Genomic DNA, 16,185 nt, shown 5'->3' on the forward strand with positions numbered 1-16,185 from the left:
CAGATCTATGTTTATCCAGGATCAAGTTTAAACCTATGGTGTTATGATCACTGGAACCAAAGTGTTCCCCTACACACACTTCCATCACTTGTCCTAACTTGTTTCCTAATAGGAGACCTAATATTGCATCCCCTCTAGTTAGTACCTCCACATATTTATTTAGAAAACTTTCCTGAACACAGTTTACAAACTGTAACACATGTAGACCCCTAACTGTATTAGAGTCCCATCAATATGTGGAAAATTAAAATCCCCTACCACCACAACTTTATGTTTCCTGCAGTTGCCTGCTATCTCTGTGCTTATTTGCTCCTCCAAATCTCGCTGACTATTGGGTGGTCTATAATACAATCCCACTATTATGGGCATACCTTTCCTGTTTCTCAGCTCTACCCATAAGTACTCAGTAGACAAGCCGTCTAACCTGTACTGCCTGAACACTGCTGTAACATTTTCCTTACTACTATATGCTATGACGTCATAATTCCACGTCTCAATCCACGCCCTCAACTCATCCGCCTTCCCCGCAATACCGCTAGCTTTGAAATATATACACCTCAGAAGACTTGTACCACCACTCACAACCATTCTATTTGCGGCTTTGCTTGAACTTTTATCATCATTTATTTTTACCCTAGCCTCAGTGTCAGCTCTGGCATTCTGATTCCCAGCCCCCTGCAAATCTAGTTTAAAGCCTCCCCAATAGCACTAACAAACCTCCCTGAAAGGATATTGGTCCCCTTGTAGTTCAAGTGTAACCCGTCTCTCTTGTACAGGTCTCACCTGCCCCAGAAGAGGTCCCAATGATCCTGAAATCTGAAACCCTGCCTCCTACACCAGTTCCTCAGCCACTTGTTCATCCTCCAGAGCATCCTATTCCTACCCTCACTGGCACCTAGCACAAGTAGCAATCCTGAGATTACCACCCTCGAGATCCTGCTTTTCAAGTTCCTACCAAGCTCTCTATACTCACTCTCCAGGACCTCCTCACTTTTCCTTGCTATGTCATTGGTACTGATGCGCACCACGACATCTGGCTGATCACCCTCCCACTTCAGAATGTCATGCAAGCGATCAGAGACATCCTTGACACTGGCAGCTGGGAGGCAACAAACCATCCTGGAATTTCTGTCACGACCACAGAACCTCCTATCTGTACCTCTAATTATCGAGTCCCCTATCACTACCGCTCTCCTCTTTTTCCACCACAGAACCAATTTCATTTGATATTGTTCAAATCATTTGTAAGAAAAAAAATAAATGGGTGGTCTATTTTCGAAATTCAGACAAAGCATTGATGTGCAACTCGACTTGGGAGACCTCCTGTAGAATTCGCTGCAGGATAATTTGAAGGTTTAGTCCAATTTGGTGAAGGCAAATAAGGTGCTAACCGTCGTGTCGTACCAGAAGATGCAAGCAGGAATATAAAGTTGAGACTTTATAAAAGCACTGGTGAAGTTGCTAAGAAAGGGGTAGGGGGGACATTTGATATATTTATGGCATAGCTTCTCAGATTCCTGATTATTCAGTACATGAAGGGTTTTGGAGAATAATAGAACGTTGGGGCTAAAAGAGAAATAGATCAGCCAAGCTGAAAGGCCAGAGCAGACTGGATGGGCCAGATGACCTAATCATTCTCCGATATTTTATGTTCTTTAATCGAACATAGACAAATAGAACGAGCTTCGATGCCTATTTCCTCGGCTGAAAGTGTTCGGCTATATTCGTCACTAACTTCCTTATCTACCTCAGCTTGTATTGCATAACTGCAACGAACCAGCTGTAAAGGGACGGGTTTGCAATGCTGTAACTGTATGAAGCATTGGATTCCGGGAATATGCCTTATTTTTTGCACTTTGTGACGTGTGTTCACGGCATAGAATCATTAATTCTATGCCCTAATCTATTTGGGAGTGCAGCTTCATTGAAAAATTATGTATTTCCGGCCGGGAAGCATGGTCAGCTGAAGACCAAGTTAGGAGGATTAAAACTATTGATGACATTGCCCAAACTATTAAGTGACTTTGTCACCTTTTGTACTTGAGCACTAGATCTGACGTCTTATTTTGTCTCATGGATAATTCCTGAACGCATTGTTATTTATGGTGTTGAATGACTACCATCTAAATATTATTTGGATGTGAACAGTCCCACTGGCACTATTCCAAATATTGTCCCAGATCAGGAATGACTTTTCTTAAACGCGGGCAGTCGTCATCTGGACATCTGTTGTCCAGTTATCAGAGTAGACCTTGTCACACTTAATTTAAGTACTACTTATGTTGCTGAAACGAAGTTGTCGGCATTCACATCGTCTTTCAAGGTAACAATTTGAGTGATTACTGTCGCGTTAAGCTAAACAAAATGTGTTTTAACAAATCTTCGAACGAGAGAAGAGTGTGTGAGTATCTTTTGACATTAATGTTTTTTTTAAAGAATCAGTTCAGTGTGTTAGTATTCAGTTCGAGAATGTGCTTGAACGAAATCAACGCGAAATGTGTTTAAACATAAAACAGTACGTCTTACCTGATCCACCAATCCCCTATTACTGTCGATACCTGTGCTCGGTTGCTAACCTTGTATCTGAAGGCTTGATATACACTGTTAAATGGATATTACTGTTTCCAGGAAAGTCCAGGACTAGAAATTTTAAACTCTCTCTGTATGTGTTTCCAAAGAATCTGGGTGTTCACTACGTTAGCATGCACTCCCTAGGCGAAGGTCAGGTGCGCTTCATACTGCTAAGGTCAGCATGCAATAAATACCTTATCCACCCAATCGAGCATTGCACTTCGATGTTGCAATGAATTGGAGCACAAAATTTCTCAATCAGTTGAACTACCTGTTTATGAAAATTAAAAACGAGCGAAATTTCCCCCACATTCGCCCTTTTTCACCAAAGTCAGAGTCGTCATAAAAGGATAAGAGGAAGATAAAAGATGGCAAATCCTCTCCTTATTTATCAGCATACTGGGGCCAGTGTATTAGTAATCCCTGTAGACCTGGTGTACATATCTAATTAGCCAATTACCTGGCATTAAGGACTGCAGATAAGATGATGAAATTCGTGATATGAAGTTTAGATATGATAATGAACATCAGAATAAAGAACAGCTGTGATCACAGTGCCTTTGACCTTATAATGATCGTTGAAGACAAACAGCTTACGTAGAGAATCTCAGAAGAAGCAAATCGAGGACTTTTCACGAAAGTAGTCACTAGTGTTTCTAGAAAATGGCGCGAAAGTCCCAGAAAAGGAGTGCAGTGAACGGCAGATCTGTGCACAAAACCCTTGTTGAAATTATCGATCGGTGAATAATAACCAGACTGATCCAAGCAACCTAAACAATCACGGGTTGCAACAGCGGTGTGTCGAAAAACAACCCATCGCTGAATGCTCACTGAATGATCCTTGCAGTGGATGTGCTACTGCAGCATGGACCAAATACATACACCGTGGCCAGTTTGTTAGGTACAGGAGCCATTTAATAAAGTGGTATCGGGGTGTATCTCATATTCATCATCTAACATGTCAAGGGCATATATTGCGAATGTGCAATATTAATGTTTTGCAATTATGATCAAAGGCCACACGGAAAACCGCTGAGCAGCCTTTTTCTCTGTGCTAGTTTTGTTAATGATTATACTCACTTTACATTTCAAATTTGAAAAAAAAGAAAGAACAACATTCCTTTATTTGATCCATACGCTATCATTTCATTGGCTGAAAAGTATTTCGGATTGATTACTCATTCATTGCAGCTATTTATTTTCCACTACGTTATCTTGCAGGTTGATTGTACGTATCATAAGATCGGGCAAAGATCGCCTGCCGTTGGAGTTATCACATATTGGTATTCATTGCTTCAGCTGAATCGATTATCACTGCACAGAAATAAAACGATAAGGAAAGATTGCAACACACATCAAAGTTGCTGGTGAACGCAGCAGGCCAGGCAGCATCTCTAGGAAGAGGCGCAGTCGACGCTTCAGGCCGAGACCCTTCGTCAGGACTCGGCCTGAAACATCGACTGTACCTCTTCCTAGAGATGCTGCCTGGCCTGCTGCGTTCACCAGCAACTTTTATGTGTGTTGTTTGAATTTCCAGCATCTGCAGAATTCCTGTTGTTTAAGGAAAGATTGCTCACACTTGACTGGTTTTCTCTGGAGTGGTACAGATCTGAATATTGAATCTTGTGAACACTTAGTTCAGCGACACTTTATAAAACAGAGTGAGCACGTAACGGCAAATAAATGGGGAAAATATAGCGTTGTTAACATAAAGTGTCAATCTTTAATAGGTTCAATCCGAATCGAAGTACAATTCTAATCATAATATATCATAGGAATCATAGTAAACTCATGCACGGTGACCAGCAAAACTTAATTCCATAATTTCCAGATAAGAATTAAGCCCTTACACATCTAAGGGAAACAAGGCACTGTCCATAGCATATGCATCACTCAAAGCAATGAAACGTGAAAAGCGTTCATACCAGATAGGCAATACAGATTCACCCTACAAAAGGCTGCACGCACTCTTTGCGTAGTCAGCACATATAGGGTAGAGACAAAGGAGGAGAAGTATCGACTTTATTTCCTGTGGAGCATCAAGAACGCTCAACTCTGTTCCATGATACAGACGGACTTTTACCGCTGAACCATTGAGAGCATACTCACCAACTGCATCTCAGTGTGCTATGGCAGTTGTCCCGTATCGGACCGCAAAGTAATCCAGCGTGTGGTGAAAACCGCCCAGTTGATTATCGGCACCTAATTCCCCACCGTTGAGAACATCTATCATAAACACAGCCTGGGCAGGGCGAAAAGTATCATCAAGGATGGATCTCACACTAATGATGGACGTTTTGCTCTCCACCCACCCCGTAGGCGCTACAGGAGCCTCCGCTCCCGCACCAGCAGGCACAGGAAGAGCTTCTTCTCTAAGTCTGTGACCCTGCTGACCCTCACATCACAACGCTAAGCAGTATTGCACCCATATTGTAGTGTCTCGGTTCTTTTATATTTGTGTGCTGTAGCACTTACTTTTTATTCGTAGTTATTTGTAAATAACACTGGGCTCCTGGCATTTCTGGTCAGATGCTAATTGCGTTTCATTGGCGTTGTATTTCTTCTCGGCACAATTACAATGAAGTTGAATATAATCTAATCTAAGTAGATAAGAATTAAGCAAGAATACTGTCAATGTGGAAATGGGAGAATTCGGTTCAGGATGAGTGATTTCTCTTGCTAATGTCAGCTTCTGAGTGTTCGAACGAAGAGTGTTTGTTCTGAATGTAATGGCGAAGTCGGTGTGAATTGTTCCTCAGTACAAGCGCTGCGAACTTTTTTTGCAGAAATGCAATAGATACTCAAGACCATTTAAGGCTTGAATAGACAGCCAGTATCATTTTCCAGGAGTCGGAACGACTAATACTAGCAGACCTGCATTAAACTGAGACTGAGCAAATTCAAGAAAGATATTCATGTAAATATAATTTGAAAGAGAGCCCATTTCTGGAATGTTCTCCAGGCACAATGACGGTGGTACAATACGACAGATATATTTAAGCGACACTCAGACGGATACGTTTATGTCAAAAAAAAATTAGGAATTTGTTCATTCGGTAAGGAGAGCTGAAAAATATAGTTAAACAATTAATTACAATATAATTAATTCGAACCACCAGCGTCGCCCCAACAGTCTGTGTCCGTGCACTACTGACCTATGTTCAACTTTCTGTATTCTGTTTCCGGCAAGGAAGAGAAGACAATAAAAACAAATCTGAAACTCTTAAGGTTTGACACCCTGCCTGAGAAAATAAACGTAATCCCAGGTTTTATAATAAACAAGAACAATAAGGATAATTTACTTTTGAAATTTTATGTTAACTCTTTATTTCAGAAGTTCATAGTCAGAGAAAGATTTTGTAGGATATTGTAAAATGGTTATCAATATGGCAGACCCGATATAAACCTTTGGACTTTCAGATAATATGTGAATAGTATAGTCAATCACGATGGAGACTGGCAAAATGCTTGAGACTTACTCTCTTCAGGCAAAGCCGGGGCAAAGTGGACAGATTTAACCACGTTGAAGCAGTTGACGGGCAGGGACAGTCGGGAGTTCACCGGTCAGTATGACATCATTAGATTCCAGAAAAAATCCCGCAGAGAGTACGGCATCGCGCACTGCTCCTCCTGGTGGTCATTAAGAGGTAGAGCAATTAGTCTCTGCCCTGGTCACCAGATACCTTCTAATCATCTTAATGTTATACAATACTACTCTTTTCACAACAAAAATCCCGACATAAGGTTCATCTTAATCTTAGTCTGTTGACGAGTTTAATCAAATTTTCTATTTATTGCACGCTCTGTGATCATCTGCAAGCTACAGCTCCGAATATCTGGTCTTTCTGAACCCTCTCTGTTCCCTAAAGTCGCCACTAACTATATTAACAATGGACACGCACGGAATCAGGCATGCAAGGGACTCAATGCTATGTGTCCACGCCGGACTTTATGGGACGGGATTCGATGTATTCAAAATGCTAAAATATATAGAATTTTCGAAAATCGTATTTAAAAATTCCGGAAACCCGAAATGCATAGAATTAATTATCACAGATGAATATATAAAGCTTCTAAATTATCATCCCTCTTAATTATTTCTTACAACTCGAGTAACTGCAATGTAATCATGATGCAATTCCTTCTAATTTACAAACTGAGCTCCTCGCTCATTGCAAGACGATTTGGTCGTCCTGGTAGCCAATTATAGATGCAGATGCCGTTTTAATTCTGATAATTTGCTTTATCTTTTGCTTATATTTTATTTAATATATTGCACATGGAACATACGTTGTTTGCTAGTTAATACTGTCAACAAATATTGTGCACATTTAACAGTATGAGCGTGCCGCCAGTCATAATACCATCTCCGACTTTTGAAAAAAAACATGGCATCCAAGTTTCTGCGAGCAGTCTGTCATGTTCCTGACATATCATTAAGATTCCGTGCGAAATTTCCTCCATTTAATCCCACCGCATGTGTCAGATTGTCGGCTTGTTTTGTTTATAGTCAAACAAGTAAAAACTACAGAGGCCAAAAGATAAACGTTGAGTCCACGTCAACCGTAACTATGGTAAAGTCCATGCATTTTCGGGTGACACTGAGATAGTTGGTGACGCTAACAGTGACGAACGTCTGTCGGGATTTGGAAATGAATCTCTATCAGCCGTTTAACTGGTTTGAGGAATGGTTGATTGAGTGTAATGTTGACAAGTCTACCCTATGGCATTTTATACAGACCAGAAAAGAGAACATTACGGTTAACAGCAGGGTTCAGGTGCATTCTAACAAAACAGGTAAAAGCTGGATTACATTATTTCCTGAAGTTTGCGTAATCTGTGATGAAGAAAGCCAGTATCGGCCATGAGATGAAACATTGAATGTTGGATGCTATCTTACAGTTGTCTTATATTGATCTGGCCGAACTTGGGGTATGGAGTTGAGATCTGGTTCATCTGCTATAAGAAGGATGCCATCAAAGTCGAAGGACCCGGTGCTTTTGGAAATGTCGCCGAGAATCGACGGACTGAACAGGTTGTTTTTTTTCTCTTTTTTTCACTAGAACGCAGGGAACGAGTTTAAATCGCAAAAAGATGTATAAATCATGTGGCACATAGGAAAGGTAAATGCACACAGACCTCTTCCCACGGTTGGGAAATGGAGGGAATAAATCGAGGGCATAAAGCTAATGAGTGACAAGAGTTTACTACGGGCAAATTGCATTGAGCCAAAAGTAGATAGTGTGAATTGCCAGTAGACATTTTTTGTCGTACAATTAAAAAAAAATCGGTGGCAGAAACGAATGGTTCCACTGTTCAAAAAGTGGTGGAGGCCACGCGTGGAATTCATTATGAACGATGATGCCTATCGGTCGCACAACAGATTTTCGAATTTCCGCTTTCAGAAAACAATCCGATCTTGATCCACACTACATGAGAAAAGTTTGAATGAATCACTATTCAGATCGAATTGTTCTCATAATGCATCCATCTCCTTCTCAAGAAAATTTTCAGAAATCAAATTATTCCAATTATCCCTAATATCTTTCAACAAGTGCCTGTAATGTTCAAATTGTTTAACTCCCTGTATATTCAAAACTCTAAACTTTCAATACATTCAGCAGACCCATACAGCGCCAGCTATATCAGAGGTATGTAAATTATTCGTCCAAGGTACTCAAATTCGTTAGGCATTGATACAGAAATTTCTCCGTGTTTGTCGATAGCACACAGTTGTACTCTGAAATAAAAACATTTATTTTGTCATTGTAATGATAATATTATAATTTGTAGTCGTTTTGGGTATTATTTAGTGAAACGTATTGCTGCCGCAAAACAAATGATTCCACGGTGACTGCCAATGATATTAAATCTTATTCAATTCTGATCGATATATACTCTTGTGCATATTGAGACATTTTGTGCCATGCGCTGTACATAGACGATAGACAGTTAGTGCAGGAGTAGGCCATTCGGTCCGTCGAGCCAGCAAAGCCATTCACGGTGATCAAGTCTGATCAACCACAATCAGTACCCCGTCCCTGCCTTCTCTCCATATCCCTTGACTCCGCTATCATTAAGAGCTCCATCTAACTGTTTCTTGAAAGCATCCAGAGAATTGGCCTCCACTGCCTTCTGAGGCAGAGCATTCCACAGAACCACAACTCTCCGGGTGAAAAAAAATTTCCTCAACTCCGTTCTAAATGGCCTATCCCTTATTCTTAAACGGTGGCCTCTGGCTCTGGACTCACCCATCAGCGGGAACATGCTTCCTGCCTGCAGCGTGTCCAATCCCTTAATAATCCTATATGTTTCAATCAGATCCCCTCTCATCCTTCTAAATTCGAGTGTATACAAGCCCAGTCGCTCCAATCTTTCAACATATGACAGTCCCGCCATCCTGTGAATTAACCTTACGAACCTCCGCTGCACTCCCTTAATAGCAAGAATGTCCTTCCTGAAATTTGGAGACCAAAACTGTACACAATACTCCAGGTGTGGTCTCACTAGGGCCCTGTGCAACTACAGAAGGACCTCTTTGCTCCTATACTGAACTCCCCTTGTTATGTAGGCCAACATGCAATTAGCTGTCTTCACTTGCTGGACCGGAAGGACCGGAAGTACTGTATCCCGATTCTCAGAACGCAAAGTGGATTATTGAATAGAAGGACACAAATAATCATATGGATGCATCGCCCCTCTTTTAATCTATCATAACACAACATCTGGACTATACTCGTCATGATCACTAGGGGATATCCTAACGTGCTGAATCAACGCCTGTGCGGAAACTGATCTGTGGCAGACAGGGCGTAACCAAAACTGCCCAACTCATCAGTTGAGCGATCATCAAGAGCAAATTTACTAGAAGGTGGTGGATAAGTGGCAGAAACCTCCTGTCGGGTACTACCCATCATGATTACGGATTCCCCCCCCCCCCCCCCCCCATATTTGTCAGGTGCAGGCTAAGGAGCATTCACGCCAGGACTACCTGACTCGAAAGCAGTTACTTTCTCCAATCTGTAAGACCGGCATTTTATCACTTCATGACAGTCTCCATATGCACATGCACTCTTTGTCAATCGTCCCAATATGGATATCAATCTTTATCGGCTATTTTATATTTTTATATTTATTTGCTGTTTCTATTATTTATTTAGAGATGCAGTGCGAATACGACCTTCCGGTCCAACAATCGGTACCGCCTGTCCATCCACGTATTTAACAGCAGCCTAATCACATGACAATTGTGCTGCTAATCGGCTGGTCTTTGGACTGTGGGAGGAAACCGGAGCTCAGCGAAAAAGAAAAACTTTTGGTAGAGGATAAGAGAAGTAAATTACGATATCTAAGCAAAAGCTGGAAATGCTTCGTGCTACTGCTACTGTTGTATTGTGTCTCTGTGTGTTTTTATGTTTACGCTGCATCGGATCCAGTATACATATTATTTCGTTATCCATTAAAGTTAAGAATTTCAATGAAGCGGGTAAATAACAAGCAGTGCTCAGTTCTGGTCGGCTCACTAAAGGAAGAGAACCATAGAAAGAGTGCAGAGGGGATTTACAAGGATGTTGCCTGGATTGTGGAATCATGCCTTATGCAGAGGCTTTTTCCCAGGAATGAAATGGCTGCCACAGGAGGACGCTGGGGAGTAGTATAGACGAAATGTCAGGAGTAAGTTTCTTACGCAGAGGGTGGTGAGTGCGTGGAATTGGCTGCCGGCAACGGTGCTGGTGGCGGCGGCGATAGGGTCTTTTAAGGGCTTTTGGATAGGGACATGGAGCTTAGGAAAATAGAGGGCAAAAGGAAGCCCTCGTAATTTGTAAGGTATTGTGCTGTTGGTTTTCTATGTGTTATATTATGAGAATAGCATTAAGCGATCCTGAAACTTGAATTTTCAAACAAAACAAACAAACAACAAAACGAAAAAACACATATGCACCAAATAAAAACAACAAATATATCGCTGTTTTATAGCTCTTGGCCATGTTTAGTTTACATTAGCACAGCGACTGGTCTAAAATCTTCTTCAGACCAATTACATATAACATAGAACAGTACGGCACAGTACAGGCCTTTCGGCCCACAATGTTGTGCCGACCCTCAAACCCTGACTCCCATATAAGCCCCCAGCTTAGATTCCTCCATATACCTGTCTAGTAGTCTTTTAAACTTCACTAGTGTATCTGCCTCCACCACTGACTCAGGCACTGCTTTCCATCCACCAACCACTCTCTGAGTAAAAAACCTTCCTCTAATATCCCCCTTGAACTTCCCACGCCTTATCTTAAATCCGTGTCCTCTTGTATTGAGCAGTGGTGCCCTGGGGAAGAGGCGCTGGCTATCCACTCTATCTATTCCGCTTATTAACTTGTACACCTCTATCATGTCTCCTCTCATCCTCCTTCTCTCCAAAGAGTAAAGCCCTAGCTCCCTTAATCTCTGATCATAATGCATACCCTCTAAACCAGGCAGCATCCTGGTAAATCTCCTCTGTACCCTTTCCAATGCTTCCACATCCTTCCTATAGTGAGGTGACCAGAACTAGACACAATACTCCAAGTGTGGAGTATTACCAACAAAGAAGTTCAGTTGCCATTGCAGCGAAGTCTCAATATCGGTATTATGCTGATAGTCTAACTGTTTTCTGATAGCCTGAGCTACTGCATTATTGCACTGTGCAATATAAATCTCAAAACTTTCTTAAACATCCGCAACTGATCGACAGGAAAACAAAAGTTTTGAAACATCTGAATATGATGAATAACGACAGTGGATGAATATTTATTTTCCATACCCAGAGAAAGAAGCATTGCAGATGAAGAGAATGCAAGATTCAGGAGAAATGTTTAAGACTTATAAGCAAATATTAATGACGTTAACACGCGTTTTCGGATGGACACAAGTGTTAGTTAAGTCATCGTGTCATAGAGAGATACAGCAAAGAATTACGTCTTCAGAAACTGACTCCTTGCTGATCACAAACCACACCTTATAATCCAGACGTCTGCCCAGTAGAGGTATCGATGGACCTCTGGATATATGTGGAGTCGCATGATTTGGTTCCATGACATGACGGTAATGCAACGTTAACTGCTCAACTCTTGAGATAATTGCCTTCCAGGATTCGCACATTCAGCAAGAAAGTATAGTATTTTGTCTTCCATTTGTGCCACTATATATTATGCAAGACTTGCTCTATTTTGGCTGCTGCCATTAGGAATCAAATGTATAGGAGCCTGAGATCCCACACGACCAGGTACAGGTGGGAGAGGACAAGTAACCAAGTGATTAAGGCACTGGACCAGTGATCTGAATGTCGTGAGTTCGAGCCCAGGCCGAGGCAGCGTGTTGTATCCTTGATCAAGGCACTTAACCTCACACTGCTCTGCGACAACACATGGTGCCAAGCTGTATTGGCTCTTGCGCCTCCCTTCGACAACATCGGTGTCGTGGAGAGGGGAGATTTGCAGCATTGGCAACTGCCAGTCTCCATACAACCTTTTCCAGGGCAGCGCCCTGGAGACTGAAGACTTTCCAGTCGCAGATCCATGATTTCGCAAGTCTAGTGGATGACTTAAGGTCAGGGGAAGTTGCTGGCCTTTAGCCCTCAGGTTCTTTATTCATAGGGATAAGATCATCACACAGCTTTACATTTCGTCTCCGTTTAAATGTGTGATGATCTTATTCCTCATATATGCGAAGGATGTAAGGAATAAAGTCAACTCAATCCAATTTCAGCAATATAGAACACTAGTTAGACCCTACTTGGAGTTCTGCGCTCACATCTGGTCGCCTCACTACAGGAAGGATGTGGAAATTACAGAAAGGATGCAGAGGAGATTTACAACGATGTTTTCTGGATTGGGAAGGATATCTTATGAGAATAGATTGAATTAACTCGGCCTTTTCTTCTTGGAGCGTCGGAGGATGAGATGTGACCTGATTGAGCTGTATAAGATAATGAAATGCATTGATCCTGTGGATAGTGAAATGCGTTTTATTTCCCTCAGGGCTGAAATAGGTAACACGAGACGGCATACTTTTAAGGTGTTTGGAAGCAGGTACGGACGAGATGTCAGGGGTAAATCTTTTTAAGCAGAGTTCTGAATGGATGGAATGGGATGCCGACAACTGTGGTGGAGGCGGATACGATAGGGTCATTTCAGAGACTCGTCGATAGTTACACGGAGATTAGGAAAACAGAAGGCATTCAGTAACTCTGGGAAATTTCTAAAGTAAGTGCATATTCGGCACAGCATTATGGGCCAAAAGCCCTGTATTGTGATGTAGGATTTCAATGTTTTATGTTTATATGTATTACAGATCATAGTTCACAAAATACTGGACTGAATTTGAGCACACACACAAACACGCACACACTCACAGACAAACACAAACAAACAGCACACACACGCACGCAAATACATACAATAGGGTACCTACATATCGACATACATAAGTACAGAAGTGCAGCATTTAGAATATATACATGACAACACGCGTATACATTATATGGAAATCCATGTACATTCACAGATACACGCTCGTGTGCAAATTTAATCTGGTTATTTTGTCAGGAGGCAAAACTTCCTAAACGTCAAAGCACATAAAAATACTTACTTGATTATCAGAAACAAATATAATCGATGTAATTATTGGCTAAGATGGTCAATCGCTTAGTATGTGTGAACAAAATATTGTTAGCAGAAGCACGTTTCAAGTATGTAAATATAATCACCTGCAAGAACACACTTATTACCTGTACTTTCGTTCGCACCGAATGATTCTGCTTTTTCACCCTGCAATATTTGTGGTGATCTTTCATTTGTTACGTTTGGCCGTCTAAAAGCATTACCGGCAGAGTTGTCGTGAACAATATCGCGTTCCCTCCAATCGCCTTTTACTAAGTTGTCACGATTTGTTGTTTTTGTTGCTGTTGTTGTTGTTGTTTTTTTTTGGGATTTGGTCGTTTGTCATAAACGTCGGTCATTATAGGAACTTTCGCAATGACCTACTCAGAGTATATTGGCAGAGACAAATGTTCGGATGAACTGCAGTATCTTGACTGGACTGAGATTGTAGCGTGAACTGCGTTAGAATCACTTCTGCAACAAATATGTTTTTAAAAACAGATCGCAATGTAAACAAAATACAATATTTGTGTACTCTGTTGTTTGAATCAAAATAATACCATTTTTCTCGGCGGTTGATCGGGACAGGGCTGCGCAAGCGCGTTCACTTCAGTCCGTGAGGCAGCGGGAGTATTTAGAAGAGAGCAGTTTGACCGAGACGGCGAAGTTGTAGCGGGCGACAGAGCAGAGGGAGACAGAGTAGGAAGGCTTTGTCTCGAGAGGCTTCGGCGCGCAGAAGCTGAGGGCGAGTTTCCCTCCAAGTGAGGTAGGGCCAGGTAAGTTCCTTTAAAAGGATAACGGTCTGCTGCGGTATTTCATTTGAAGCAAGGAAGGCGGTCAGACTGTACCGTATTGGGTAGGTCATGACAGTTGAGATCGGCCCCGTGGTTTGTTCATCCTGCAGCACGTGGGGAATCAGGGATGCTTCCAGTGTCCCTGACGACTATGTGTGCAGGAAATGTGTCCAGCTACAGCTTTTGGCACACCGCATTGAGCGGCTGGAGCTGCGATTGGATTCATACTGGAGCATCCGCGATGCTGAGAAAGTCGTGAATAGCACGTTCAGTGAGTTGGCCACACCGCAGGTAAAGACTACATAGGCAGAAAGGGAATGGGTGGCCACTAAACAGCGTAGCAGTAGGCAGGTAGTGCAGGAGTCCCATGAAGTCATCTCCCTCCGAAACAGATATACTGTTTTGGATACTATTGGGGGAGATGTCTCATCAGGGGAAGGCAGCAGCAGCCGAGTTCATGGTACCATGGGTGGTTCTGCGGCACAGGAGGGAAGGAAAATGAGTGGGAGAGCTACAGTGATAGGGGAGTCGATTGTAAGTGGAATAGATATGCGCTTCTGCGGCCGCAGACGGGACTCAAGGAGGGTTTATTGCCTCCTTGGTGCAAGGGTCAAGGATGTCACTGAGCGGCTGCGGGACATTCTAGAGTGGAAGGGTGAACAGCCAGAGGTCGTGGTGCACATAGGTACAAAACGATATAGATAAAAAACGGGATGAGGTCCTACAAGGTGAATTTAGGGAGTTAGGAGATGAACTAAAAAGTAGGACCACAAAGGTATTAATCTGTGGATTTCTACCAGTGCCACGTGCTAGTGAGAATAGAAATAGGAGGATATTTCAGATGAATACGTGGCTTGAAAAATGGTGCAAGGGGGAGGGATTCAAATTTCTGGGGCATTGGAACAAGTTCTGGAGGATGTGGGACCGGTACAAACAGGACAGTCTGCACCTGGGCTGGGCTGGAACCAATGTCCAGGGGGAGGGTTTGCTACTGTTGTTCAGGAGGATTTGAACTTACGTGGCAGGGGGCTGGGGATAAGTGCAGAGAGACAGAAGGGTGTAAAATGAGGGTAGAAGCAAAAAAGTAGTAAGGTGAAAAGTAAAAGTGGCAGGCTGGCAAATTCAGGGCAAAAATCAAAAAGGGCCCCTTTTCTACTTAATTATATAAGGGCTAATAGTGTTGTAAAAACAATCCTGAAGGTTTTGTGTGTCAATGCAGGAGCATTCGTAACAAGGTCGATGAATTGAATGTGTAGATAGTTATTAAAGGATATGATATAGTTGGGATCACAGAGACATGGCTCCATGGTGGACAAGGATGGGAGCTCAACATTCAGGGATATTCAATATTCAAGAGGGATAGACATGAAAGAAAAGGAGGTGGGGTGGCATTGCTGGTTAGAGAGGAGATCAACGCAATAGAAAGGAAGGACAATAGCCGGGAGGATGTGGAATCGACAAGGATAGAGCTGCATAACACTAAGGGGCAGAAGACGCTGCTGGGAGTTGTGTACAGGCTATCTAACAGTAGTAGTGAGGTTGGGGATTGCATTAAATAGGGAAGTAGATATGCGTGCAAGAAAGGAACAACAGTTATAATGGGTGACTTCAATCTACATACGATTGGGTGAACCAAATTGGTAAGGGTGCTGCGGAAAAGGATTTCTGGGAACGTATGCGGGATAGTTTTCCGAACCAACATGTCGAGGAACCAACTTGGGAGCAGACCATTCTGGAAGGGTTATGAGGAAGGGTTAGTTAGCAATCTTGTCTTGCGAGGCCCCTTGGGTAAGAGTGACCATAATACGGTGGAATTCTTCATTAATATGGAGAGTGAAATAGTTAATTCAGAAACAAAGGTTTTGAACTTAAAAAAATGGTACCTTTGAATGTATGAAATGTGAATTAGCTAAGATAGACTGTCAAATGATGCTTAAAGGGTTGACGGTGGGTATGCAATGGCAAGCATTTAAAGATCGCATGGATGAACTACAACAATTGTTCATCCAAGTCTGGCAAAAGAATAAACCAGGGAAGGTAGTGCACCCGTGACTGACAGAGGAAATTAGGGACAGTATCAATTCCAAAGAAGAAACATACAAATCAGCCAGAAAAACGGGCACACCTGAGAACTGGGAGAAATTCGGAATCCGGCAGAGGAGGACAAAGGGCTTAATTAGGAAAGG

At 42.3% G+C, this 16,185-nt stretch overlaps 1 protein-coding gene and 1 long non-coding RNA gene across 5 annotated transcripts in view; one reads left to right on the forward strand and one right to left on the reverse strand.

Annotated features, from left to right (window-relative positions):
• The window catches only part of LOC134339972 (uncharacterized), a 52,370-nt gene extending 46,301 nt beyond the window's left edge, over window positions 1-6,069 (reverse strand). For 2 of the 4 annotated variants that reach the window (XM_063036798.1, XM_063036800.1), the window contains exon 1: window positions 2,527-2,907. The gene's annotated coding sequence lies outside the window, so the exon portion shown is untranslated. Of the gene's footprint in view, window positions 1-2,526; window positions 2,909-6,050 lie in introns of those variants that run through there. The other 2 variants (XM_063036802.1, XM_063036801.1) reach the window with 2 other exon arrangements.
• LOC134339976 (uncharacterized) lies at window positions 29-14,728 on the forward strand. Its single transcript, XR_010016468.1, has 3 exons — window positions 29-2,323; window positions 7,474-7,606; window positions 9,732-14,728. It is a non-coding gene; the product is annotated as an uncharacterized LOC134339976 (long non-coding RNA).
• Window positions 14,729-16,185: the final 1,457 nt, after the last annotated feature.

Source organism: Mobula hypostoma, chromosome 31 (assembly GCF_963921235.1).
Source record: "Mobula hypostoma chromosome 31, sMobHyp1.1, whole genome shotgun sequence".
NCBI lineage: Eukaryota > Metazoa > Chordata > Chondrichthyes > Myliobatiformes > Myliobatidae > Mobula > Mobula hypostoma.